Source organism: Eleutherodactylus coqui, chromosome 2 (genome assembly GCF_035609145.1).
Source record: "Eleutherodactylus coqui strain aEleCoq1 chromosome 2, aEleCoq1.hap1, whole genome shotgun sequence".
Taxonomy (NCBI): Eukaryota; Metazoa; Chordata; class Amphibia; order Anura; family Eleutherodactylidae; genus Eleutherodactylus; species Eleutherodactylus coqui.
This window is the reverse complement of record NC_089838.1, coordinates 324,683,952-324,703,320: the sequence shown is the minus strand read 5'-3', so window position 1 is coordinate 324,703,320 and position 19,369 is coordinate 324,683,952. Positions and strand designations below refer to the sequence as shown.

Here is a 19,369-nt window from a genome sequence, read left to right as displayed (position 1 = left end):
TTTAGTTTTCATTGGCTAGACCTTACCTTTATGGAGATTATAGTCTCCATTGTGAATGTGTGTGTGGTAGAGGTTTGGAATCTCTTTTAAATTTAGAGCAATTATTTCTCTGAAAGGACTTCTCTTCTCTCAGAGCGTATAAAACATTCCGCTGTGAACAGGATTTGAACCTATGCGGGGAGGTCCCATTGGATTTACGAGTCCAACGCCTTAACCTCTCGGCCATCACAGCCCATTTTATCTCCACTCATCGGGTGCCTTTTGGATAGTATCGTTGGACAGATTGAAATAAAGCACTGCCCTAAGTGTGTCTAGCCCTTTTTTGCCACACAAAGTCATGAGAAAGTCCTCTTGCGTATGAGTGTTGACTTACAGACAGAGACAGGTGTGATGTAAGGTTCATGAGAAGGAAGACGGTTTTGGAAAACTAATGAGGTGTGTTTTGGAGAATACAGTTGAGCGACGTCTCTGAACTCAGGAGTAGCCCTAACTGTGTCTTAACTTTTTCTTCAACACACGGTCATGAGATAGGCCTCTTGCTTAAGGTATCGTTTTACAGACAGAGACAGGTGTGGTGTGAGGTTCATGAGAAGAAGTAAGGCTTTGGGAAGTAAGGAGAAGCCCTTTTTTAACAATTGACACTACGATATGAAAAAAACTTAAATCAATAAGATAAACCGCTTGATTTCTATCAATGCTTTTTCCCAACGCTCTTAAAATCGTAGTTTTCATTGCCCGAACCTTATCTTTATAGAGATAATAGTCTCCATTGAAAATGTGTATGTGTCAAAACTTTCGAATGTCCTTTTAATTTAGAGCGAATGCAATTATTTTTCTGACTTCTCTTTAAGGCGTATAAAAGATTCCGCTGTGAACAGGATTTGAACCTGTGCGGGAGACCCCATTGGATTTCAAGTCCAACGCCTTAACCACTCGGCCATCACAGCTGCATTTCCACCTGTTTGTTGGATTTTTTGGGGAAACAGCAGGTTTGGGGGTTTGACATGAAAAAAGTTCAAATCAGTAGGTTAAACTGCTTGATTTCTTTCAAAGCTTTTTTCCCCACATTCTTAAAACTTTAGTTTTCATTGGCTAGAGCTTACCTAGCCAATTGTGAATGTGTGTGTGGTAGAGGTTTGGAATCTCTTTTAAATTTAGAGCAATTATTTCTCTGAAAGGACTTCTCTCAGAGCGTATAAAACATTCTGCTGTGAACAGGATTGTGAACCTATGCAGGGAGACCCCATTGGATTTCGAGTCCAACGCCTTAACCTCTCGGCCATCACAGCCCATTTTATCTCCACTCATCGGGTGCCTTTTGGATAGTATCGTTGGACAGATTGAAATAAAGCACTGCCCTAAGTGTGTCTAGCCCTTTTTTGCCACACAAAGTCATGAGAAAGTCCTCTTGCGTATGACTGTTGACTTACAGAGACAGGTGTGATGTAAGGTTCATGAGAAGGAGGACGGTTTTGGAAAACTAATGAGGTGTGTTTTGAAAAATACAGTTGAGCGACGTCTCTGAACTCAGGAGTAGCCCTAACTGTGTCTTAACCTTTTCTTCAACACACGGTCATGAGATAGGCCTCTTGCTTAAGGCTATTGTTTTACAGACAGAGACAGGTGTGGTGTGAGGTTCATGAGAAGAAGTAAGGCTTTGGGAAGTAAGGAGAAGCACTTTTTTAACAATTGACACTACGATATGAAAAAAACCTAAATCAATAAGATAAACCGCTTGATTTCTATCAATGCTTTTTCCCAACGCTCTTAAAATCGTAGTTTTCATTGCCCGAACCTTATCTTTATAGAGATAATAGTCTCCATTGAAAATGTGTATGTGTCAAAGCTTTCGAATGTCCTTTTAATTTAGAGCGAATGCAATTATTTCTCTGACTTCTCTTTAAGGTGTATAAAAGATTCCGCTGTGAACAGGATTTGAACCTGTGCGGGGAAACCCCATTGGATTTCAAGTCCAACGCCTTAACCACTCGGCCATCACAGCTGCATTTCCACCTGTTTGTTGGATTTTTTGGGGAAACAGCAGGTTTGGGGGTTTGACATGAAAAAAGTTCAAATCAGTAGGTTAAACTGCTTGATTTCTTTCAAAGCTTTTTTTCCCCACATTCTTAAAACTTTAGTTTTCATTGGCTAGACCTTACCTTTATGGAGATTATAGTCTCCATTGTGAATGTGTGTGTGGTAGAGGTTTGGAATCTCTTTTAAATTTAGAGCAATTATTTCTCTGAAAGGACTTCTCTTCTCTCAGAGCGTATAAAACATTCCGCTGTGAACAGGATTTGAACCTATGCGGGGAGACCCCATTGGATTTTGAGTCCAACGCCTTAACCTCTCGGCCATCACAGCCCATTTTATCTCCACTCATCGGGTGCCTTTTGGATAGTATCGTTGGACAGATTGAAATAAAGCACTGCCCTAAGTGTGTCTAGCCCTTTTTTGCCACACAAAGTCATGAGAAAGTCCTCTTGCGTATGAGTGTTGACTTACAGACAGAGACAGGTGTGATGTAAGGTTCATGAGAAGGAAGACGGTTTTGGAAAACTAATGAGGTGTGTTTTGGAGAATACAGTTGAGCGACGTCTCTGAGCTCAGGAGTAGCCCAAACTGTGTCTTAACTTTTTCTTCAACACACGGTCATGAGATAGGCCTCTTGCTTAAGGTATTGTTTTACAGACAGAGACAGGTGTGGTGTGAGGTTCATGAGAAGAAGTAAGGCTTTGGGAAGTAAGGAGAAGCACTTTTTTAACAATTGACACTACGATATGAAAAAAACTTAAATCAATAAGATAAACCGCTTGATTTCTATCAATGCTTTTTCCCAACGCTCTTAAAATCTTAGTTTTCATTGTCCGAACCTTATCTTTATAGAGATAATAGTCTCCATTGAAAATGTGTATGTGTCAAAGCTTTCGAATGTCCTTTTAATTTAGAGCGAATGCAATTATTTCTCTGACTTCTCTTTAAGGTGTATAAAAGATTCCGCTGTGAACAGGATTTGAACCTGTGCGGGGAAACCCCATTGGATTTCAAGTCCAACGCCTTAACCACTCGGCCATCACAGCTGCATTTCCACCTGTTTGTTGGATTTTTTGGGGAAACAGCAGGTTTGGGGGTTTGACATGAAAAAAGTTCAAATCAGTAGGTTAAACTGCTTGATTTCTTTCAAAGCTTTTTTCCCCACATTCTTAAAACTTTAGTTTTCATTGGCTAGACCTTACCTTTATGGAGATTATAGTCTCCATTGTGAATGTGTGTGTGGTAGAGGTTTGGAATCTCTTTTAAATTTAGAGCAATTATTTCTCTGAAAGGACTTCTCTTCTCTCACAGCGTATAAAACATTCCGCTGTGAACAGGATTTGAATCTATGCGGGGAGACCCCATTGGATTTCGAGTCCAACGCCTTAACCTCTCGGCCATCACAGCCCATTTTATCTCCACTCATCGGGTGCCTTTTGGATAGTATCGTTGGACAGATTGAAATAAAGCACTGCCCTAAGTGTGTCTAGCCCTTTTTTGCCACACAAAGTCATGAGAAAGTCCTCTTGCGTATGAGTGTTGACTTACAGACAGAGACAGGTGTGATGTAAGGTTCATGAGAAGGAAGACGGTTTTGGAAAACTAATGAGGTGTGTTTTGGAGAATACAGTTGAGCGACGTCTCTGAACTCAGGAGTAGCCCTAACTGTGTCTTAACTTTTTCTTCAACACAAGGTCATGAGATAGGCCTCTTGCTTAAGGTATCGTTTTACAGACAGAGACAGGTGTGGTGTGAGGTTCATGAGAAGAAGTAATGCTTTGGGAAGTAAGGAGAAGCCCTTTTTTAACAATTGACACTACGATATGAAAAAAACTTAAATCAATAAGATAAACCGCTTGATTTCTATCAATGCTTTTTCCCAACGCTCTTAAAATCGTAGTTTTCATTGCCCGAACCTTATCTTTATAGAGATAATAGTCTCCATTGAAAATGTGTATGTGTCAAAACTTTCGAATGTCCTTTTAATTTAGAGCGAATGCAATTATTTTTCTGACTTCTCTTTAAGGCGTATAAAAGATTCCGCTGTGAACAGGATTTGAACCTGTGCGGGAGACCCCATTGGATTTCAAGTCCAACGCCTTAACCACTCGGCCATCACAGCTGCATTTCCACCTGTTTGTTGGATTTTTTGGGGAAACAGCAGGTTTGGGGGTTTGACATGAAAAAAGTTCAAATCAGTAGGTTAAACTGCTTGATTTCTTTCAAAGCTTTTTTCCCCACATTCTTAAAACTTTAGTTTTCATTGGCTAGACCTTACCTAGCCAATTGTGAATGTGTGTGTGGTAGAGGTTTGGAATCTCTTTTAAATTTAGAGCAATTATTTCTCTGAAAGGACTTCTCTCAGAGCGTATAAAACATTCTGCTGTGAACAGGATTGTGAACCTATGCAGGGAGACCCCATTGGATTTCGAGTCCAACGCCTTAACCTCTCGGCCATCACAGCCCATTTTATCTCCACTCATCGGGTGCCTTTTGGATAGTATCGTTGGACAGATTGAAATAAAGCACTGCCCTAAGTGTGTCTAGCCCTTTTTTGCCACACAAAGTCATGAGAAAGTCCTCTTGCGTATGACTGTTGACTTACAGAGACAGGTGTGATGTAAGGTTCATGAGAAGGAGGACGGTTTTGGAAAACTAATGAGGTGTGTTTTGAAAAATACAGTTGAGCGACGTCTCTGAACTCAGGAGTAGCCCTAACTGTGTCTTAACCTTTTCTTCAACACACGGTCATGAGATAGGCCTCTTGCTTAAGGCTATTGTTTTACAGACAGAGACAGGTGTGGTGTGAGGTTCATGAGAAGAAGTAAGGCTTTGGGAAGTAAGGAGAAGCACTTTTTTAACAATTGACACTACGATATGAAAAAAACCTAAATCAATAAGATAAACCGCTTGATTTCTATCAATGCTTTTTCCCAACGCTCTTAAAATCGTAGTTTTCATTGCCCGAACCTTATCTTTATAGAGATAATAGTCTCCATTGAAAATGTGTATGTGTCAAAGCTTTCGAATGTCCTTTTAATTTAGAGCGAATGCAATTATTTCTCTGACTTCTCTTTAAGGTGTATAAAAGATTCCGCTGTGAACAGGATTTGAACCTGTGCGGGGAAACCCCATTGGATTTCAAGTCCAACGCCTTAACCACTCGGCCATCACAGCTGCATTTCCACCTGTTTGTTGGATTTTTTGGGGAAACAGCAGGTTTGGGGGTTTGACATGAAAAAAGTACAAATCAGTAGGTTAAACTGCTTGATTTCTTTCAAAGCTTTTTTTCCCCACATTCTTAAAACTTTAGTTTTCATTGGCTAGACCTTACCTTTATGGAGATTATAGTCTCCATTGTGAATGTGTGTGTGGTAGAGGTTTGGAATCTCTTTTAAATTTAGAGCAATTATTTCTCTGAAAGGACTTCTCTTCTCTCACAGCGTATAAAACATTCCGCTGTGAACAGGATTTGAACCTATGCGGGGAGACCCCATTGGATTTCGAGTCCAACGCCTTAACCTCTCGGCCATCACAGCCCATTTTATCTCCACTCATCGGGTGCCTTTTGGATAGTATCGTTGGACAGATTGAAATAAAGCACTGCCCTAAGTGTGTCTAGCCCTTTTTTGCCACACAAAGTCATGAGAAAGTCCTCTTGCGTGTGAGTGTTGACTTACAGACAGAGACAGGTGTGATGTAAGGTTCATGAGAAGGAAGACGGTTTTGGAAAACTAATGAGGTGTGTTTTGGAGAATACAGTTGAGCGACGTCTCTGAACTCAGGAGTAGCCCTAACTGTGTCTTAACTTTTTCTTCAACACACGGTCATGAGATAGGCCTCTTGCTTAAGGTATTGTTTTACAGACAGAGACAGGTGTGGTGTGAGGTTCATGAGAAGAAGTAAGGCTTTGGGAAGTAAGGAGAAGCACTTTTTTAATAATTGACACTACGATATGAAAAAAACTTAAATCAATAAGATAAACCGCTTGATTTCTATCAATGCTTTTTCCCAACGCTCTTAAAATCTTAGTTTTCATTGTCCGAACCTTATCTTTATAGAGATAATAGTCTCCATTGAAAATGTGTATGTGTCAAAGCTTTCGAATGTCCTTTTAATTTAGAGCGAATGCAATTATTTCTCTGACTTCTCTTTAAGGTGTATAAAAGATTCCGCTGTGAACAGGATTTGAACCTGTGCGGGGAAACCCCATTGGATTTCAAGTCCAACGCCTTAACCACTCGGCCATCACAGCTGCATTTCCACCTGTGTGTTGGATTTTTTGGGGAAACAGCAGGTTTGGGGGTTTGACATGAAAAAAGTTCAAATCAGTAGGTTAAACTGCTTGATTTCTTTCAAAGCTTTTTTTCCCCACATTCTTAAAACTTTAGTTTTCATTGGCTAGACCTTACCTTTATGGAGATTATAGTCTCCATTGTGAATGTGTGTGTGGTAGAGGTTTGGAATCTCTTTTAAATTTAGAGCAATTATTTCTCTGAAAGGACTTCTCTTCTCTCAGAGCGTATAAAACATTCCGCTGTGAACAGGATTTGAACCTATGCGGGGAGACCCCATTGGATTTCGAGTCCAACGCCTTAACCTCTCGGCCATCACAGCCCATTTTATCTCCACTCATCGGGTGACTTTTGGATAGTATCGTTGGACAGATTGAAATAAAGCACTGCCCTAAGTATGTCTAGCCCTTTTTTGCCACACAAAGTCATGAGAAAGTCCTCTTGCGTATGAGTGTTGACTTACAGACAGAGACAGGTGTGATGTAAGGTTCATGAGAAGGAAGACGGTTTTGGACAACTAATGAGGTGTGTTTTGGAGAATACAGTTGAGCGACGTCTCTGAACTCAGGAGTAGCCCTAACTGTGTCTTAACTTTTTCTTCAACACACGGTCATGAGATAGGCCTCTTGCTTAAGGTATCGTTTTACAGACAGAGACAGGTGTGGTGTGAGGTTCATGAGAAGAAGTAAGGCTTTGGGAAGTAAGGAGAAGCCCTTTTTTAACAATTGACACTACGATATGAAAAAAACTTAAATCAATAAGATAAACCGCTTGATTTCTATCAATGCTTTTTCCCAACGCTCTTAAAATCTTAGTTTTCATTGTCCGAACCTTATCTTTATAGAGATAATAGTCTCCATTGAAAATGTGTATGTGTCAAAGCTTTCGAATGTCCTTTTAATTTAGAGCGAATGCAATTATTTCTCTGACTTCTCTTTAAGGTGTATAAAAGATTCCGCTGTGAACAGGATTTGAAGCTGTGCGGGGAAACCCTATTGGATTTCAAGTCCAACGCCTTAACCACTCGGCCATCACAGCTGCATTTCCACCTGTTTGTTGGATTTTTTGGGGAAACAGCAGGTTTGGGGGTTTGACATGAAAAAAGTTCAAATCAGTAGGTTAAACTGCTTGATTTCTTTCAAAGCTTTTTTCCCCACATTCTTAAAACTTTAGTTTTCATTGGCTAGACCTTACCTTTATGGAGATTATAGTCTCCATTGTGAATGTGTGTGTGGTAGAGGTTTGGAATCTCTTTTAAATTTAGAGCAATTATTTCTCTGAAAGGACTTCTCTTCTCTCAGAGCGTATAAAACATTCCGCTGTGAACAGGATTTGAACCTATGCGGGGAGACCCCCATTGGATTTCGAGTCCAACGCCTTAACCTCTCGGCCATCACAGCCCATTTTATCTCCACTCATCGGGTGCCTTTTGGATAGTATCGTTGGACAGATTGAAATAAAGCACTGCCCTAAGTGTGTCTAGCCCTTTTTTGCCACACAAAGTCATGAGAAAGTCCTCTTGCGTATGAGTGTTGACTTACAGACAGAGACAGGTGTGATGTAAGGTTCATGAGAAGGAAGACGGTTTTGGAAAACTAATGAGGTGTGTTTTGGAGAATTCAGTTGAGCGACGTCTCTGAACTCAGGAGTAGCCCTAACTGTGTCTTAACTTTTTCTTCAACACACGGTCATGAGATAGGCCTCTTGCTTAAGGTATTGTTTTACAGACAGAGACAGGTGTGGTGTGAGGTTCATGAGAAGAAGTAAGGCTTTGGGAAGTAAGGAGAAGCACTTTTTTAACAATTGACACTACGATATGAAAAAAACTTAAATCAATAAGATAAACCGCTTGATTTCTATCAATGCTTTTTCCCCACATTCTTAAAACTTTAGTTTTCATTGGCTAGACCTTACCTTTATGGAGATTATAGTCTCCATTGTGAATGTGTGTGTGGTAGAGGTTTGGAATCTCTTTTAAATTTAGAGCAATTATTTCTCTGAAAGGACTTCTCTTCTCTCAGAGCGTATAAAACATTCCGCTGTGAACAGGATTTGAACCTATGCGGGGAGACCCCATTGGATTTTGAGTCCAACGCCTTAACCTCTCGGCCATCACAGCCCATTTTATCTCCACTCATCGGGTGCCTTTTGGATAGTATCGTTGGACAGATTGAAATAAAGCACTGCCCTAAGTGTGTCTAGCCCTTTTTTGCCACACAAAGTCATGAGAAAGTCCTCTTGCGTATGAGTGTTGACTTACAGACAGAGACAGGTGTGATGTAAGGTTCATGAGAAGGAAGACGGTTTTGGAAAACTAATGAGGTGTGTTTTGGAGAATACAGTTGAGCGACGTCTCTGAACTCAGGAGTAGCCCAAACTGTGTCTTAACTTTTTCTTCAACACACGGTCATGAGATAGGCCTCTTGCTTAAGGTATTGTTTTACAGACAGAGACAGGTGTGGTGTGAGGTTCATGAGAAGAAGTAAGGCTTTGGGAAGTAAGGAGAAGCACTTTTTTAACAATTGACACTACGATATGAAAAAAACTTAAATCAATAAGATAAACCGCTTGATTTCTATCAATGCTTTTTCCCAACGCTCTTAAAATCTTAGTTTTCATTGTCCGAACCTTATCTTTATAGAGATAATAGTCTCCATTGAAAATGTGTATGTGTCAAAGCTTTCGAATGTCCTTTTAATTTAGAGCGAATGCAATTATTTCTCTGACTTCTCTTTAAGGTGTATAAAAGATTCCGCTGTGAACAGGATTTGAACCTGTGCGGGGAAACCCCATTGGATTTCAAGTCCAACGCCTTAACCACTCGGCCATCACAGCTGCATTTCCACCTGTTTGTTGGATTTTTTGGGGAAACAGCAGGTTTGGGGGTTTGACATGAAAAAAGTTCAAATCAGTAGGTTAAACTGCTTGATTTCTTTCAAAGCTTTTTTTCCCCACATTCTTAAAACTTTAGTTTTCATTGGCTAGACCTTACCTTTATGGAGATTATAGTCTCCATTGTGAATGTGTGTGTGGTAGAGGTTTGGAATCTCTTTTAAATTTAGAGCAATTATTTCTCTGAAAGGACTTCTCTCAGAGCGTATAAAACATTCTGCTGTGAACAGGATTGTGAACCTATGCAGGGAGACCCCATTGGATTTCGAGTCCAACGCCTTAACCTCTCGGCCATCACAGCCCATTTTATCTCCACTCATCGGGTGCCTTTTGGATAGTATCGTTGGACAGATTGAAATAAAGCACTGCCCTAAGTGTGTCTAGCCCTTTTTTGCCACACAAAGTCATGAGAAAGTCCTCTTGCGTATGACTGTTGACTTACAGAGACAGGTGTGATGTAAGGTTCATGAGAAGGAGGACGGTTTTGGAAAACTAATGAGGTGTGTTTTGAAAAATACAGTTGAGCGACGTCTCTGAACTCAGGAGTAGCCCTAACTGTGTCTTAACCTTTTCTTCAACACACGGTCATGAGATAGGCCTCTTGCTTAAGGCTATTGTTTTACAGACAGAGACAGGTGTGGTGTGAGGTTCATGAGAAGAAGTAAGGCTTTGGGAAGTAAGGAGAAGCACTTTTTTAACAATTGACACTACGATATGAAAAAAACCTAAATCAATAAGATAAACCGCTTGATTTCTATCAATGCTTTTTCCCAACGCTCTTAAAATCGTAGTTTTCATTGCCCGAACCTTATCTTTATAGAGATAATAGTCTCCATTGAAAATGTGTATGTGTCAAAGCTTTCGAATGTCCTTTTAATTTAGAGCGAATGCAATTATTTCTCTGACTTCTCTTTAAGGTGTATAAAAGATTCCGCTGTGAACAGGATTTGAACCTGTGCGGGGAAACCCCATTGGATTTCAAGTCCAACGCCTTAACCACTCGGCCATCACAGCTGCATTTCCACCTGTTTGTTGGATTTTTTGGGGAAACAGCAGGTTTGGGGGTTTGACATGAAAAAAGTTCAAATCAGTAGGTTAAACTGCTTGATTTCTTTCAAAGCTTTTTTTCCCCACATTCTTAAAACTTTAGTTTTCATTGGCTAGACCTTACCTTTATGGAGATTATAGTCTCCATTGTGAATGTGTGTGTGGTAGAGGTTTGGAATCTCTTTTAAATTTAGAGCAATTATTTCTCTGAAAGGACTTCTCTTCTCTCAGAGCGTATAAAACATTCCGCTGTGAACAGGATTTGAACCTATGCGGGGAGACCCCATTGGATTTTGAGTCCAACGCCTTAACCTCTCGGCCATCACAGCCCATTTTATCTCCACTCATCGGGTGCCTTTTGGATAGTATCGTTGGACAGATTGAAATAAAGCACTGCCCTAAGTGTGTCTAGCCCTTTTTTGCCACACAAAGTCATGAGAAAGTCCTCTTGCGTATGAGTGTTGACTTACAGACAGAGACAGGTGTGATGTAAGGTTCATGAGAAGGAAGACGGTTTTGGAAAACTAATGAGGTGTGTTTTGGAGAATACAGTTGAGCGACGTCTCTGAACTCAGGAGTAGCCCAAACTGTGTCTTAACTTTTTCTTCAACACACGGTCATGAGATAGGCCTCTTGCTTAAGGTATTGTTTTACAGACAGAGACAGGTGTGGTGTGAGGTTCATGAGAAGAAGTAAGGCTTTGGGAAGTAAGGAGAAGCACTTTTTTAACAATTGACACTACGATATGAAAAAAACTTAAATCAATAAGATAAACCGCTTGATTTCTATCAATGCTTTTTCCCAACGCTCTTAAAATCTTAGTTTTCATTGTCCGAACCTTATCTTTATAGAGATAATAGTCTCCATTGAAAATGTGTATGTGTCAAAGCTTTCGAATGTCCTTTTAATTTAGAGCGAATGCAATTATTTCTCTGACTTCTCTTTAAGGTGTATAAAAGATTCCGCTGTGAACAGGATTTGAACCTGTGCGGGGAAACCCCATTGGATTTCAAGTCCAACGCCTTAACCACTCGGCCATCACAGCTGCATTTCCACCTGTGTGTTGGATTTTTTGGGGAAACAGCAGGTTTGGGGGTTTGACATGAAAAAAGTTCAAATCAGTAGGTTAAACTGCTTGATTTCTTTCAAAGCTTTTTTTCCCCACATTCTTAAAACTTTAGTTTTCATTGGCTAGACCTTACCTTTATGGAGATTATAGTCTCCATTGTGAATGTGTGTGTGGTAGAGGTTTGGAATCTCTTTTAAATTTAGAGCAATTATTTCTCTGAAAGGACTTCTCTTCTCTCAGAGCGTATAAAACATTCCGCTGTGAACAGGATTTGAACCTATGCGGGGAGACCCCATTGGATTTCGAGTCCAACGCCTTAACCTCTCGGCCATCACAGGCCATTTTATCTCCACTCATCGGGTGACTTTTGGATAGTATCGTTGGACAGATTGAAATAAAGCACTGCCCTAAGTATGTCTAGCCCTTTTTTGCCACACAAAGTCATGAGAAAGTCCTCTTGCGTATGAGTGTTGACTTACAGACAGAGACAGGTGTGATGTAAGGTTCATGAGAAGGAAGACGGTTTTGGACAACTAATGAGGTGTGTTTTGGAGAATACAGTTGAGCGACGTCTCTGAACTCAGGAGTAGCCCTAACTGTGTCTTAACTTTTTCTTCAACACACGGTCATGAGATAGGCCTCTTGCTTAAGGTATCGTTTTACAGACAGAGACAGGTGTGGTGTGAGGTTCATGAGAAGAAGTAAGGCTTTGGGAAGTAAGGAGAAGCCCTTTTTTAACAATTGACACTACGATATGAAAAAAACTTAAATCAATAAGATAAACCGCTTGATTTCTATCAATGCTTTTTCCCAACGCTCTTAAAATCTTAGTTTTCATTGTCCGAACCTTATCTTTATAGAGATAATAGTCTCCATTGAAAATGTGTATGTGTCAAAGCTTTCGAATGTCCTTTTAATTTAGAGCGAATGCAATTATTTCTCTGACTTCTCTTTAAGGTGTATAAAAGATTCCGCTGTGAACAGGATTTGAAGCTGTGCGGGGAAACCCTATTGGATTTCAAGTCCAACGCCTTAACCACTCGGCCATCACAGCTGCATTTCCACCTGTTTGTTGGATTTTTTGGGGAAACAGCAGGTTTGGGGGTTTGACATGAAAAAAGTTCAAATCAGTAGGTTAAACTGCTTGATTTCTTTCAAAGCTTTTTTCCCCACATTCTTAAAACTTTAGTTTTCATTGGCTAGACCTTACCTTTATGGAGATTATAGTCTCCATTGTGAATGTGTGTGTGGTAGAGGTTTGGAATCTCTTTTAAATTTAGAGCAATTATTTCTCTGAAAGGACTTCTCTTCTCTCAGAGCGTATAAAACATTCCGCTGTGAACAGGATTTGAACCTATGCGGGGAGACCCCCATTGGATTTCGAGTCCAACGCCTTAACCTCTCGGCCATCACAGCCCATTTTATCTCCACTCATCGGGTGCCTTTTGGATAGTATCGTTGGACAGATTGAAATAAAGCACTGCCCTAAGTGTGTCTAGCCCTTTTTTGCCACACAAAGTCATGAGAAAGTCCTCTTGCGTATGAGTGTTGACTTACAGACAGAGACAGGTGTGATGTAAGGTTCATGAGAAGGAAGACGGTTTTGGAAAACTAATGAGGTGTGTTTTGGAGAATTCAGTTGAGCGACGTCTCTGAACTCAGGAGTAGCCCTAACTGTGTCTTAACTTTTTCTTCAACACACGGTCATGAGATAGGCCTCTTGCTTAAGGTATTGTTTTACAGACAGAGACAGGTGTGGTGTGAGGTTCATGAGAAGAAGTAAGGCTTTGGGAAGTAAGGAGAAGCACTTTTTTAACAATTGACACTACGATATGAAAAAAACTTAAATCAATAAGATAAACCGCTTGATTTCTATCAATGCTTTTTCCCAACGCTCTTAAAATCTTAGTTTTCATTGTCCGAACCTTATCTTTATAGAGATAATAGTCTCCATTGAAAATGTGTATGTGTCAAAGCTTTCGAATGTCCTTTTAATTTAGAGCGAATGCAATTATTTCTCTGACTTCTCTTTAAGGTGTATAAAAGATTCTGCTGTGAACAGGATTTGAACCTGTGCGGGGAAACCCCATTGGATTTCAAGTCCAACGCCTTAACCACTCGGCCATCACAGCTGCATTTCCACCTGTTTGTTGGATTTTTTGGGGAAACAGCAGGTTTGGGGGTTTGACATGAAAAAAGTTCAAATCAGTAGGTTAAACTGCTTGATTTCTTTCAAAGCTTTTTTCCCCACATTCTTAAAACTTTAGTTTTCATTGGCTAGACCTTACCTTTATGGAGATTATAGTCTCCATTGTGAATGTGTGTGTGGTAGAGGTTTGGAATCTCTTTTAAATTTAGAGCAATTATTTCTCTGAAAGGACTTCTCTCAGAGCGTATAAAACATTCTGCTGTGAACAGGATTGTGAACCTATGCAGGGAGACCCCATTGGATTTCGAGTCCAACGCCTTAACCTCTCGGCCATCACAGCCCATTTTATCTCCACTCATCGGGTGCCTTTTGGATAGTATCGTTGGACAGATTGAAATAAAGCACTGCCCTAAGTGTGTCTAGCCCTTTTTTGCCACACAAAGTCATGAGAAAGTCCTCTTGCGTATGACTGTTGACTTACAGAGACAGGTGTGATGTAAGGTTCATGAGAAGGAGGACGGTTTTGGAAAACTAATGAGGTGTGTTTTGAAAAATACAGTTGAGCGACGTCTCTGAACTCAGGAGTAGCCCTAACTGTGTCTTAACCTTTTCTTCAACACACGGTCATGAGATAGGCCTCTTGCTTAAGGCTATTGTTTTACAGACAGAGACAGGTGTGGTGTGAGGTTCATGAGAAGAAGTAAGGCTTTGGGAAGTAAGGAGAAGCACTTTTTTAACAATTGACACTACGATATGAAAAAAACCTAAATCAATAAGATAAACCGCTTGATTTCTATCAATGCTTTTTCCCAACGCTCTTAAAATCGTAGTTTTCATTGCCCGAACCTTATCTTTATAGAGATAATAGTCTCCATTGAAAATGTGTATGTGTCAAAGCTTTCGAATGTCCTTTTAATTTAGAGCGAATGCAATTATTTCTCTGACTTCTCTTTAAGGTGTATAAAAGATTCCGCTGTGAACAGGATTTGAACCTGTGCGGGGAAACCCCATTGGATTTCAAGTCCAACGCCTTAACCACTCGGCCATCACAGCTGCATTTCCACCTGTTTGTTGGATTTTTTGGGGAAACAGCAGGTTTGGGGGTTTGACATGAAAAAAGTTCAAATCAGTAGGTTAAACTGCTTGATTTCTTTCAAAGCTTTTTTTCCCCACATTCTTAAAACTTTAGTTTTCATTGGCTAGACCTTACCTTTATGGAGATTATAGTCTCCATTGTGAATGTGTGTGTGGTAGAGGTTTGGAATCTCTTTTAAATTTAGAGCAATTATTTCTCTGAAAGGACTTCTCTTCTCTCAGAGCGTATAAAACATTCCGCTGTGAACAGGATTTGAACCTATGCGGGGAGACCCCATTGGATTTTGAGTCCAACGCCTTAACCTCTCGGCCATCACAGCCCATTTTATCTCCACTCATCGGGTGCCTTTTGGATAGTATCGTTGGACAGATTGAAATAAAGCACTGCCCTAAGTGTGTCTAGCCCTTTTTTGCCACACAAAGTCATGAGAAAGTCCTCTTGCGTATGAGTGTTGACTTACAGACAGAGACAGGTGTGATGTAAGGTTCATGAGAAGGAAGACGGTTTTGGAAAACTAATGAGGTGTGTTTTGGAGAATACAGTTGAGCGACGTCTCTGAACTCAGGAGTAGCCCAAACTGTGTCTTAACTTTTTCTTCAACACACGGTCATGAGATAGGCCTCTTGCTTAAGGTATTGTTTTACAGACAGAGACAGGTGTGGTGTGAGGTTCATGAGAAGAAGTAAGGCTTTGGGAAGTAAGGAGAAGCACTTTTTTAACAATTGACACTACGATATGAAAAAAACTTAAATCAATAAGATAAACCGCTTGATTTCTATCAATGCTTTTTCCCAACGCTCTTAAAATCTTAGTTTTCATTGTCCGAACCTTATCTTTATAGAGATAATAGTCTCCATTGAAAATGTGTATGTGTCAAAGCTTTCGAATGTCCTTTTAATTTAGAGCGAATGCAATTATTTCTCTGACTTCTCTTTAAGGTGTATAAAAGATTCCGCTGTGAACAGGATTTGAACCTGTGCGGGGAAACCCCATTGGATTTCAAGTCCAACGCCTTAACCACTCGGCCATCACAGCTGCATTTCCACCTGTTTGTTGGATTTTTTGGGGAAACAGCAGGTTTGGGGGTTTGACATGAAAAAAGTTCAAATCAGTAGGTTAAACTGCTTGATTTCTTTCAAAGCTTTTTTCCCCACATTCTTAAAACTTTAGTTTTCATTGGCTAGACCTTACCTTTATGGAGATTATAGTCTCCATTGTGAATGTGTGTGTGGTAGAGGTTTGGAATCTCTTTTAAATTTAGAGCAATTATTTCTCTGAAAGGACTTCTCTTCTCTCACAGCGTATAAAACATTCCGCTGTGAACAGGATTTGAACCTATGCGGGGAGACCCCATTGGATTTCGAGTCCAACGCCTTAACCTCTCGGCCATCACAGCCCATTTTATCTCCACTCATCGGGTGCCTTTTGGATAGTATCGTTGGACAGATTGAAATAAAGCACTGCCCTAAGTGTGTCTAGCCCTTTTTTGCCACACAAAGTCATGAGAAAGTCCTCTTGCGTATGAGTGTTGACTTACAGACAGAGACAGGTGTGATGTAAGGTTCATGAGAAGGAAGACGGTTTTGGAAAACTAATGAGGTGTGTTTTGGAGAATACAGTTGAGCGACGTCTCTGAACTCAGGAGTAGCCCTAACTGTGTCTTAACTTTTTCTTCAACACACGGTCATGAGATAGGCCTCTTGCTTAAGGTATCGTTTTACAGACAGAGACAGGTGTGGTGTGAGGTTCATGAGAAGAAGTAATGCTTTGGGAAGTAAGGAGAAGCCCTTTTTTAACAATTGACACTACGATATGAAAAAAACTTAAATCAATAAGATAAACCGCTTGATTTCTATCAATGCTTTTTCCCAACGCTCTTAAAATCGTAGTTTTCATTGCCCGAACCTTATCTTTATAGAGATAATAGTCTCCATTGAAAATGTGTATGTGTCAAAACTTTCGAATGTCCTTTTAATTTAGAGCGAATGCAATTATTTTTCTGACTTCTCTTTAAGGCGTATAAAAGATTCCGCTGTGAACAGGATTTGAACCTGTGCGGGAGACCCCATTGGATTTCAAGTCCAACGCCTTAACCACTCGGCCATCACAGCTGCATTTCCACCTGTTTGTTGGATTTTTTGGGGAAACAGCAGGTTTGGGGGTTTGACATGAAAAAAGTTCAAATCAGTAGGTTAAACTGCTTGATTTCTTTCAAAGCTTTTTTCCCCACATTCTTAAAACTTTAGTTTTCATTGGCTAGACCTTACCTAGCCAATTGTGAATGTGTGTGTGGTAGAGGTTTGGAATCTCTTTTAAATTTAGAGCAATTATTTCTCTGAAAGGACTTCTCTCAGAGCGTATAAAACATTCTGCTGTGAACAGGATTGTGAACCTATGCAGGGAGACCCCATTGGATTTCGAGTCCAACGCCTTAACCTCTCGGCCATCACAGCCCATTTTATCTCCACTCATCGGGTGCCTTTTGGATAGTATCGTTGGACAGATTGAAATAAAGCACTGCCCTAAGTGTGTCTAGCCCTTTTTTGCCACACAAAGTCATGAGAAAGTCCTCTTGCGTATGACTGTTGACTTACAGAGACAGGTGTGATGTAAGGTTCATGAGAAGGAGGACGGTTTTGGAAAACTAATGAGGTGTGTTTTGAAAAATACAGTTGAGCGACGTCTCTGAACTCAGGAGTAGCCCTAACTGTGTCTTAACCTTTTCTTCAACACACGGTCATGAGATAGGCCTCTTGCTTAAGGCTATTGTTTTACAGACAGAGACAGGTGTGGTGTGAGGTTCATGAGAAGAAGTAAGGCTTTGGGAAGTAAGGAGAAGCACTTTTTTAACAATTGACACTACGATATGAAAAAAACCTAAATCAATAAGATAAACCGCTTGATTTCTATCAATGCTTTTTCCCAACGCTCTTAAAATCGTAGTTTTCATTGCCCGAACCTTATCTTTATAGAGATAATAGTCTCCATTGAAAATGTGTATGTGTCAAAGCTTTCGAATGTCCTTTTAATTTAGAGCGAATGCAATTATTTCTCTGACTTCTCTTTAAGGTGTATAAAAGATTCCGCTGTGAACAGGATTTGAACCTGTGCGGGGAAACCCCATTGGATTTCAAGTCCAACGCCTTAACCACTCGGCCATCACAGCTGCATTTCCACCTGTTTGTTGGATTTTTTGGGGAAACAGCAGGTTTGGGGGTTTGACATGAAAAAAGTACAAATCAGTAGGTTAAACTGCTTGATTTCTTTCAAAGCTTTTTTTCCCCACATTCTTAAAACTTTAGTTTTCATTGGCTAGACCTTACCTTTATGGAGATTATAGTCTCCATTGTGAATGTGTGTGTGGTAGAGGTTTGGAATCTCTTTTAAATTTAGAGCAATTATTTCTCTGAAAGGACTTCTCTTCTCTCAGAGCGTATAAAACATTCCGCTGTGAACAGGATTTGAACCTATGCGGGGAGACCCCATTGGATTTTGAGTCCAACGCCTTAACCTCTCGGCCATCACAGCCCATTTTATCTCCACTCATCGGGTGCCTTTTGGATAGTATCGTTGGACAGATTGAAATAAAGCACTGCCCTAAGTGTGTCTAGCCCTTTTTTGCCACACAAAGTCATGAGAAAGTCCTCTTGCGTATGAGTGTTGACTTACAGACAGAGACAGGTGTGATGTAAGGTTCATGAGAAGGAAGACGGTTTTGGAAAACTAATGAGGTGTGTTTTGGAGAATACAGTTGAGCGACGTCTCTGAACTCAGGAGTAGCCCAAACTGTGTCTTAACTTTTTCTTCAACACACGGTCATGAGATAGGCCTCTTGCTTAAGGTATTGTTTTACAGACAGAGACAGGTGTGGTGTGAGGTTCATGAGAAGAAGTAAGGCTTTGGGAAGTAAGGAGAAGCACTTTTTTAACAATTGACACTACGATATGAAAAAAACTTAAATCAATAAGATAAACCGCTTGATTTCTATCAATGCTTTTTCCCAACGCTCTTAAAATCTTAGTTTTCATTGTCCGAACCTTATCTTTATAGAGATAATAGTCTCCATTGAAAATGTGTATGTGTCAAAGCTTTCGAATGTCCTTTTAATTTAGAGCGAATGCAATTATTTCTCTGACTTCTCTTTAAGGTGTATAAAAGATTCCGCTGTGAACAGGATTTGAACCTGTGCGGGGAAACCCCATTGGATTTCAAGTCCAACGCCTTAACCACTCGGCCATCACAGCTGCATTTCCACCTGTTTGTTGGATTTTTTGGGGAAACAGCAGGTTTGGGGGTTTGACATGAAAAAAGTTCAAATCAGTAGGTTAAACTGCTTGATTTCTTTCAAAGCTTTTTTCCCCACATTCTTAAAACTTTAGTTTTCATTGGCTAGACCTTACCTTTATGGAGATTATAGTCTCCATTGTGAATGTGTGTGTGGTAGAGGTTTGGAATCTCTTTTAAATTTAGAGCAATTATTTCTCTGAAAGGACTTCTCTTCTCTCACAGCGTATAAAACATTCCGCTGTGAACAGGATTTGAACCTATGCGGGGAGACCCCATTGGATTTCGAGTCCAACGCCTTAACCTCTCGGCCATCACAGCCCATTTTATCTCCACTCATCGGGTGCCTTTTGGATAGTATCGTTGGACAGATTGAAATAAAGCACTGCCCTAAGTGTGTCTAGCCCTTTTTTGCCACACAAAGTCATGAGAAAGTCCTCTTGCGTGTGAGTGTTGACTTACAGACAGAGACAGGTGTGATGTAAGGTTCATGAGAAGGAAGA

General features: G+C 40.3%; 36 non-coding genes across 36 annotated transcripts; all 36 read right to left on the bottom strand.

The window, feature by feature from the left end:
- Window positions 1–149: 149 nt before the first annotated feature.
- On the bottom strand, window positions 150–232 carry TRNAT-CGU (transfer RNA threonine (anticodon CGU)). The gene has a single exon. It is a non-coding gene; the product is annotated as a tRNA-Thr (tRNA).
- Window positions 233–866: 634 nt separating this feature from the next.
- TRNAS-UGA (transfer RNA serine (anticodon UGA)) lies at window positions 867–947 on the bottom strand. Its single transcript has one exon. It is a non-coding gene; the product is annotated as a tRNA-Ser (tRNA).
- Window positions 948–1,206: 259 nt separating this feature from the next.
- On the bottom strand, window positions 1,207–1,289 carry TRNAS-CGA (transfer RNA serine (anticodon CGA)). Its single transcript has one exon. It is a non-coding gene; the product is annotated as a tRNA-Ser (tRNA).
- A 631-nt stretch (window positions 1,290–1,920) lies between these two features.
- On the bottom strand, window positions 1,921–2,002 carry TRNAS-UGA (transfer RNA serine (anticodon UGA)). The gene has a single exon. It is a non-coding gene; the product is annotated as a tRNA-Ser (tRNA).
- Window positions 2,003–2,282: 280 nt separating this feature from the next.
- On the bottom strand, window positions 2,283–2,364 carry TRNAL-CAA (transfer RNA leucine (anticodon CAA)). The gene has a single exon. It is a non-coding gene; the product is annotated as a tRNA-Leu (tRNA).
- A 634-nt stretch (window positions 2,365–2,998) lies between these two features.
- Window positions 2,999–3,080, bottom strand: TRNAS-UGA (transfer RNA serine (anticodon UGA)). Its single transcript has one exon. It is a non-coding gene; the product is annotated as a tRNA-Ser (tRNA).
- A 279-nt stretch (window positions 3,081–3,359) lies between these two features.
- On the bottom strand, window positions 3,360–3,441 carry TRNAS-CGA (transfer RNA serine (anticodon CGA)). The gene has a single exon. It is a non-coding gene; the product is annotated as a tRNA-Ser (tRNA).
- A 634-nt stretch (window positions 3,442–4,075) lies between these two features.
- On the bottom strand, window positions 4,076–4,156 carry TRNAS-UGA (transfer RNA serine (anticodon UGA)). The gene has a single exon. It is a non-coding gene; the product is annotated as a tRNA-Ser (tRNA).
- A 259-nt stretch (window positions 4,157–4,415) lies between these two features.
- TRNAS-CGA (transfer RNA serine (anticodon CGA)) lies at window positions 4,416–4,498 on the bottom strand. Its single transcript has one exon. It is a non-coding gene; the product is annotated as a tRNA-Ser (tRNA).
- A 631-nt stretch (window positions 4,499–5,129) lies between these two features.
- Window positions 5,130–5,211, bottom strand: TRNAS-UGA (transfer RNA serine (anticodon UGA)). Its single transcript has one exon. It is a non-coding gene; the product is annotated as a tRNA-Ser (tRNA).
- A 280-nt stretch (window positions 5,212–5,491) lies between these two features.
- On the bottom strand, window positions 5,492–5,573 carry TRNAS-CGA (transfer RNA serine (anticodon CGA)). The gene has a single exon. It is a non-coding gene; the product is annotated as a tRNA-Ser (tRNA).
- A 634-nt stretch (window positions 5,574–6,207) lies between these two features.
- TRNAS-UGA (transfer RNA serine (anticodon UGA)) lies at window positions 6,208–6,289 on the bottom strand. Its single transcript has one exon. It is a non-coding gene; the product is annotated as a tRNA-Ser (tRNA).
- A 280-nt stretch (window positions 6,290–6,569) lies between these two features.
- On the bottom strand, window positions 6,570–6,651 carry TRNAS-CGA (transfer RNA serine (anticodon CGA)). The gene has a single exon. It is a non-coding gene; the product is annotated as a tRNA-Ser (tRNA).
- Window positions 6,652–7,285: 634 nt separating this feature from the next.
- On the bottom strand, window positions 7,286–7,367 carry TRNAS-UGA (transfer RNA serine (anticodon UGA)). The gene has a single exon. It is a non-coding gene; the product is annotated as a tRNA-Ser (tRNA).
- A 279-nt stretch (window positions 7,368–7,646) lies between these two features.
- Window positions 7,647–7,729, bottom strand: TRNAS-CGA (transfer RNA serine (anticodon CGA)). The gene has a single exon. It is a non-coding gene; the product is annotated as a tRNA-Ser (tRNA).
- Window positions 7,730–8,366: 637 nt separating this feature from the next.
- TRNAL-CAA (transfer RNA leucine (anticodon CAA)) lies at window positions 8,367–8,448 on the bottom strand. Its single transcript has one exon. It is a non-coding gene; the product is annotated as a tRNA-Leu (tRNA).
- Window positions 8,449–9,082: 634 nt separating this feature from the next.
- On the bottom strand, window positions 9,083–9,164 carry TRNAS-UGA (transfer RNA serine (anticodon UGA)). Its single transcript has one exon. It is a non-coding gene; the product is annotated as a tRNA-Ser (tRNA).
- A 275-nt stretch (window positions 9,165–9,439) lies between these two features.
- Window positions 9,440–9,522, bottom strand: TRNAS-CGA (transfer RNA serine (anticodon CGA)). Its single transcript has one exon. It is a non-coding gene; the product is annotated as a tRNA-Ser (tRNA).
- Window positions 9,523–10,153: 631 nt separating this feature from the next.
- TRNAS-UGA (transfer RNA serine (anticodon UGA)) lies at window positions 10,154–10,235 on the bottom strand. The gene has a single exon. It is a non-coding gene; the product is annotated as a tRNA-Ser (tRNA).
- Window positions 10,236–10,515: 280 nt separating this feature from the next.
- TRNAL-CAA (transfer RNA leucine (anticodon CAA)) lies at window positions 10,516–10,597 on the bottom strand. Its single transcript has one exon. It is a non-coding gene; the product is annotated as a tRNA-Leu (tRNA).
- Window positions 10,598–11,231: 634 nt separating this feature from the next.
- TRNAS-UGA (transfer RNA serine (anticodon UGA)) lies at window positions 11,232–11,313 on the bottom strand. The gene has a single exon. It is a non-coding gene; the product is annotated as a tRNA-Ser (tRNA).
- A 280-nt stretch (window positions 11,314–11,593) lies between these two features.
- TRNAS-CGA (transfer RNA serine (anticodon CGA)) lies at window positions 11,594–11,676 on the bottom strand. The gene has a single exon. It is a non-coding gene; the product is annotated as a tRNA-Ser (tRNA).
- Window positions 11,677–12,309: 633 nt separating this feature from the next.
- On the bottom strand, window positions 12,310–12,391 carry TRNAS-UGA (transfer RNA serine (anticodon UGA)). The gene has a single exon. It is a non-coding gene; the product is annotated as a tRNA-Ser (tRNA).
- A 279-nt stretch (window positions 12,392–12,670) lies between these two features.
- On the bottom strand, window positions 12,671–12,753 carry TRNAS-CGA (transfer RNA serine (anticodon CGA)). Its single transcript has one exon. It is a non-coding gene; the product is annotated as a tRNA-Ser (tRNA).
- Window positions 12,754–13,387: 634 nt separating this feature from the next.
- On the bottom strand, window positions 13,388–13,469 carry TRNAS-UGA (transfer RNA serine (anticodon UGA)). The gene has a single exon. It is a non-coding gene; the product is annotated as a tRNA-Ser (tRNA).
- A 274-nt stretch (window positions 13,470–13,743) lies between these two features.
- TRNAS-CGA (transfer RNA serine (anticodon CGA)) lies at window positions 13,744–13,826 on the bottom strand. The gene has a single exon. It is a non-coding gene; the product is annotated as a tRNA-Ser (tRNA).
- Window positions 13,827–14,457: 631 nt separating this feature from the next.
- TRNAS-UGA (transfer RNA serine (anticodon UGA)) lies at window positions 14,458–14,539 on the bottom strand. Its single transcript has one exon. It is a non-coding gene; the product is annotated as a tRNA-Ser (tRNA).
- A 280-nt stretch (window positions 14,540–14,819) lies between these two features.
- On the bottom strand, window positions 14,820–14,901 carry TRNAL-CAA (transfer RNA leucine (anticodon CAA)). The gene has a single exon. It is a non-coding gene; the product is annotated as a tRNA-Leu (tRNA).
- A 634-nt stretch (window positions 14,902–15,535) lies between these two features.
- Window positions 15,536–15,617, bottom strand: TRNAS-UGA (transfer RNA serine (anticodon UGA)). The gene has a single exon. It is a non-coding gene; the product is annotated as a tRNA-Ser (tRNA).
- A 279-nt stretch (window positions 15,618–15,896) lies between these two features.
- TRNAS-CGA (transfer RNA serine (anticodon CGA)) lies at window positions 15,897–15,978 on the bottom strand. The gene has a single exon. It is a non-coding gene; the product is annotated as a tRNA-Ser (tRNA).
- A 634-nt stretch (window positions 15,979–16,612) lies between these two features.
- TRNAS-UGA (transfer RNA serine (anticodon UGA)) lies at window positions 16,613–16,693 on the bottom strand. The gene has a single exon. It is a non-coding gene; the product is annotated as a tRNA-Ser (tRNA).
- Window positions 16,694–16,952: 259 nt separating this feature from the next.
- TRNAS-CGA (transfer RNA serine (anticodon CGA)) lies at window positions 16,953–17,035 on the bottom strand. The gene has a single exon. It is a non-coding gene; the product is annotated as a tRNA-Ser (tRNA).
- Window positions 17,036–17,666: 631 nt separating this feature from the next.
- On the bottom strand, window positions 17,667–17,748 carry TRNAS-UGA (transfer RNA serine (anticodon UGA)). Its single transcript has one exon. It is a non-coding gene; the product is annotated as a tRNA-Ser (tRNA).
- A 280-nt stretch (window positions 17,749–18,028) lies between these two features.
- Window positions 18,029–18,110, bottom strand: TRNAL-CAA (transfer RNA leucine (anticodon CAA)). Its single transcript has one exon. It is a non-coding gene; the product is annotated as a tRNA-Leu (tRNA).
- A 634-nt stretch (window positions 18,111–18,744) lies between these two features.
- Window positions 18,745–18,826, bottom strand: TRNAS-UGA (transfer RNA serine (anticodon UGA)). Its single transcript has one exon. It is a non-coding gene; the product is annotated as a tRNA-Ser (tRNA).
- A 279-nt stretch (window positions 18,827–19,105) lies between these two features.
- Window positions 19,106–19,187, bottom strand: TRNAS-CGA (transfer RNA serine (anticodon CGA)). The gene has a single exon. It is a non-coding gene; the product is annotated as a tRNA-Ser (tRNA).
- Between the last annotated feature and the right edge of the window lie 182 nt (window positions 19,188–19,369).